We start from the raw sequence: 4,927 nt of genomic DNA on the forward strand, positions 1-4,927 counted from the left end.
CATGTGGTAATATTTGTCGCAATGAACAGTCTACAACATTTCAATTATCTTGGCGTCTATATTTCGACTTAAACTTGCGCGCCGATTCGGGTTGTCGGCAGTACACAGAAACATCGATACGCGATTTTTAAGTACCCCGTGGCGACAATAAGTCTTTATTCTTGTTATTTATACACCTAGACCGAACAATGGTGTCCAGGTTGGGGGGGAGAGTTGAGGATACTTAAAATAACACAGTATAAACAAAATCAATAAATAACAACGGGATTACAGCATATTAAATAATCTTGTAGTATTTTCCGTTTTACGCACGCACGTTTCATGTTTCCTAAATCATTGACGTTTCTTTCAAATCTCATTGAGCGTTTTAAATTATTTATACAATATGTTTAAGACGAAAATCAAAAGTGAAGCAACAACGTAAACGCGACTAAACGCACATCCAAGTGTGCGCTGGATTATTATGCATTCCGTAAGGCTTCTATGGGTTTCGATGAATTTAGGAGAAAGGTGCGAGAACCTGTTGGCAAGATGGATCTTAGCTGGTACTGCTAATGTAACTTCATCAGAAGTAAAGGAGCCCTGCTACCACGAAGTATGTTACACCGATAACCGAGAGCAGAGTTGGTGTGCGCAGTCTAAAGAATTACGGCGGTCGTAAAGGATCGTACGGTGATCTTAGACGCTCGCTCCGAGTCCGAGGGCTCGCCGTTTGGCTATCGACTTTTTCTGCAGGAACTAAATAAGGGTCAATGGATCTTTGTAATAGTAGTTAGGGTAATATTCTGAAAGGCGATACGAGAATTTTTTCTTTTAGTGGTTACAATAAGAAGTTCTGCCAGACAAAGGGCTGTTGGAATAGAAGAATTCCTACAAGGAAATATTAATTAAATTTTTTTTTTACTTTGTGCTTAGTGGGAAAATAAAGACTTCTTTCTCAGGATTGTACAGTTGTTTTTAACACACTTTGTATACACAAAAACAAATAACGCGATAAATTTTTAAATTGGAGCAATTATTATAACATTGCCTGAGAGAGAAAGAGTGAGCGCGCGCGCGATAGAGAGAGAGAGAGAGGGGGGGGGAAGAAAAGAAAGAGAAAATTAAATAATATGAGCAAAAAAGTTAATTCGGCATCCCGTTTAATCCTTGCGGCAAAAAATGCAAAAGATGCGAACACATGCGAAAATTGGAACATTATTTTAATATTACTCTCTCCCCTTTTCCCTGCATTAAACTAGTATTAACTACACGGTTAAGCTGCTATTTACATTATTCTTGTTTTACGCAGCCAATACGTGTCAGTATGACTTTAAATTAGCGCGAAGAGTTATTGCTCTGTCTTGGATAATAAGCTATATACGATGAAAATATGTTCTAATTAGTCGCTAAAGAAGCTTTTCATTCATTCTACGTAATCACGTACGTACTTACCCCCCCGAGTTAAACTTCCTCTTCTCTTAACGTTGCCATTCTCCTCCCGTGCTCGAACGTTATATGTCGGTTTCGCGATACGCGGATGATTATTTCACCACTGGGTTACATACGCAAATGTGCCGCGTATTTTAATTCGGGAAGAATCTCGAGCGGTATCATTGTCGAAAGAATTCTCCAGACGGGCATTATCAAACGTACTGGAAGAAGCAGAGGAATGCGAGATATATTGCTCTCGGCAGTACCAGCTCGCGCAAATTGAAATCGATTGAGTCTCTGATGGCTGCGATAAGGAAATTACGAATGCCCCGCGTACGCAGTTGGACTATCACCGAAAATATGATATTACATCTCGTGGAATTTTTTATAATTCACGGAAGGCATGAACACTCCTCGTTCGCGATTAAAGTAACTTTCTCGCGAAAGAAAATCAACTTCTTTTCTTAGCTAACTACGAAGTCTATACACTGTCCATACAATATTACAACATCCTTTGCCGCGCGTAGATAAAGGCTTAGGAACTATTTCAAGCGAACTGCGAAACGCCTGAAACAAATAACATCGCAACGGCGATAACTTTGTCCTTCACAAAATTGTATAATCGCAAAGTGATGACAGTTGACGTCGACGTTCGCTCCTCTTTGATCGACCGTGGAATCTCAATGTACGCAGTTTTCTAAGTTTTCTAAAGTTTCGATTTATGACGAGCGTTATAAACTTAGGGAACACTTGAAGGGGTGAATTAGATTCGCGCCAGCTGAAATTGTTTTCGGTCAAGTTGAGGTAAACACAATGGTAGCTCGACACGTAAACCGGCCGACGAGATATCTCCCTCGTGGGCGATCTCCCCGATACGAGGATGACGTGATTTTCAAACACGAAGCGAGATAGGATCCAACCGAATGTAGCTACGCGCGTATACTGAAGGAACTTGTGGAGCGAGGGCGCCGGCTTGAACCGAACCAGCCCCTCTTCCCAGCATCCCCATGCGGCGCGCGTTCTCTTATCGGGTACTCGGGACGATGGGATTTTTGGCCGATAATATCATGAGTTGTTGGGGGAAATGCGCGACAATCGATGGATGATTGTCAGCGGAAGGATCGGTCCCACAGGTTTGCACGGGTTAATTGCCTCGACAGCTTTGATTCTCTATTCCGCATAGAGGGAGGGAGATTTAATTATTCGTGCCTATTTGCGCTTATCGAACCAATTAGACCTCGCCACGCAGACAACGGCAGCCTCAAAGTTTCCCTCTCAATGTATCCACGCTGCAGTTATATACTTACCTAGATGCCTCCTCGGATTATCGCACGTATATAATTCATTATATACTTTTAACAGAGGGATAAAAGGTAATTTAAACACTTCACTTTTCATTGTCTATCAATTAAAATTGAATCGCTGGTTAGAAAAGTGATAGCTATTGAATATTTTACTTTGTATACGCCGCAGAGTCTCTCGTACCTTTTAATACAACACCGAGTTGGTCAAAATGAATTAATGCGTTGCGGCAAGAGCTGTAAAAAGAAATGAGAAATCAGCTGGCTGGCAAAGGGCGAAAATTTCAAGAGTTAAAAACTAAGTGCCGCTGCCATAGTCAGGATAGGTTTTAGAACGTTTCTGGAATAGTTTATACAGCACGTTTCGTATGCACCTTGAGGGCGGTAATGCGCAATTGCAAAAAACGATATTCTTGACATATTTCGGAATTCCAGCTGTGTTGAGATAAAAAAGGCGCCCGAATATATTTCTGAAAATATATCTAGACGGTTTTTACACACAATGGAACACGTTAGCAGTTTACTTATAGCGGTTCTGCACATGAAATTTCATGAGTGAGATATCATGTCTCGCTTATCTGTGTCGAAGTATGCGAAGCAATTTGAGGATGTTGCAAAACATCCATCAAGATATTCATATACTCGAGAAAACTGAAATGAGGGTATGCATTTCTAAAATGCCTTGGTAAATGCTTTTGATTCTACATTAAATATAGAGATGATATCAGTATGCTTAACAGTGTAATGGGATACATTGTTATTTACAACTACTGTTTTTCGTTTTGATGTTGAATCCTAATAAATTTAGATTGCTGTGCGTGTGGAGTCATACATTTGATTTCGTACAAGTAAAAAAACTATAACGCTTATTTGCTGTGCGCATCAAGATATTACATTGCTGAAATTCTGCCAAGCGTGTCTGTTTCGATTAATAACATTTCGTCGGCCTAATTAGAAAACCTTCCAGCTCACAAAATCACGTAATTTCGGATAACCGTGGAGTTAGGAGATGGGAGGCTATACTGCCAATCGGCAGGAAGTTAGGTTTGTTTTTCAAGATTGTTAATTTTTTATGAAAAATTACTGTCTAACAATTTTTCGAAATAGTGCAAAATCTCAAGATAAATTGGCTGAAATAAATATCTCAATTTTGTCAACACTGAAGGTTTATATAATTAGACACCTACAGACTAGAATTAAGGAACATCAAAGAAATATTGCGTGCTCGGCCAACAACCATTCGGTGATCACCAACCATCGACTTAAAGAAGACCATAATTTCAATTGGCTTAAGCCTTTCATATTACATGAAGAGAAAAATTTGCGAAAGCGGCAGATAGCGGAGATGTTCTTATATAAAGAAATCAAATGACACCCTATATTTACAAAAAGACACAGAGAACCTAAACGCGATATATGACGGCCTAATAAGGAACACTTGATACCTCATTTTACATTTATTTGTCTTTTTATTTTATTTTGTAAGTTTTGACACCTTATTTTACTTGTTCGTAAAAATAATCTTGACGTCGCTTCAGTGTTCTTTATTCGATTTCCAATAGCTCTTTTTTTCTTTCCTTTAATTTTGACTCGGATCATATTTTTAGTGTTAGTTTTAATTATTCATTTATCTTTCGTGTTCACTGTGTCTTTTCGATGTAACGTCCCTGACCGTAGTCTCACTGTGACGGTCGTGTCGGATATAGACGTGCCCTCAAACACAGTTTTCTCCGACCAATATCCAGAAACGGATGACATATTTTTACAATTTTTAACTAATCCCTGCACGCTAAAAAATAGTGGTGTGAACTTTCACCACAGCCACGTAGTTAAATAACTCGGTGTGAATTTTAACATCGAAAGTGTAGAAAATTTTTCACGCCAACAAACGCGGTGTCAACTTTGATGCTATTGCTTTGTTTTCACGACATGCGATGTGACCGCCGTGACGACGCCACACGTAATCATAATCGAACAATTAATCGCTACCGCGTTTAAGTTATCATCTATTAAGAATATTCTTAAAGTCGCCAGCAGTAATTATAAATTAATAACATCGGTGATTTTTGTCGACCGTGTCTGGCAATTAAAATTCTTATTGCGAAAAATATTACCCCAGCCAGGATTCGAACCTGGGACCTCCCTACAATCCGTGTCGAGCTGGCTAAAACGCCCGTCACGGATTGTAGGGAGGCCCCAGGTTCGAATCCTGG

Source organism: Vollenhovia emeryi, unplaced genomic scaffold (genome assembly GCF_000949405.1).
Source record: "Vollenhovia emeryi isolate VEMERY1.0 unplaced genomic scaffold, V.emery_V1.0 DF939188.1, whole genome shotgun sequence".
NCBI classification, from domain to species: Eukaryota; Metazoa; Arthropoda; class Insecta; order Hymenoptera; family Formicidae; genus Vollenhovia; species Vollenhovia emeryi.